Source organism: Bison bison, unplaced genomic scaffold (genome assembly GCF_000754665.1).
Source record: "Bison bison bison isolate TAMUID 2011002044 unplaced genomic scaffold, Bison_UMD1.0 scf7180017862559, whole genome shotgun sequence".
NCBI classification, from domain to species: Eukaryota; Metazoa; Chordata; class Mammalia; order Artiodactyla; family Bovidae; genus Bison; species Bison bison.
The window spans coordinates 1-404 of record NW_011493131.1 but is presented as its reverse complement, the minus strand read 5'-3'; positions in this window follow the sequence as shown (position 1 = coordinate 404).

Below are 404 nucleotides of genomic sequence, written 5' to 3'. Positions count from 1 at the left end.
TTGATCACTGAGGAAGGCTTTCTTATCTCTTCTTGCTATTCTTTGGAACTCTGCATTCAGATGCTTATATCTTTCCTTTTCTCCTTTGCCATTTGCTTCTCTTCTTTTCTCAGCTATTTGTAAGGCCTCCTCAGACAATTATTTGCCTTTTTGCATTTCTTTTTCTTAGAGATGGTCTTGATCACTGCCTCTTGTACAATGTCACAAATCTTTGTCCATTGTTCTTCAGGCACTCTATCAGATCTAATTGCTTTAATTTATTTGTCACTTCCACTGTATAATCATAAGGGATTTGATTTAGGCCATACCTGAATGATCTAGTGGTTTTCCCTACTTTCTTCAGTTTAAGTCTGAATTTGGCAATAAGAAGTTTATGATCTGAGCCACAGTCAGCTCCCAGTCTT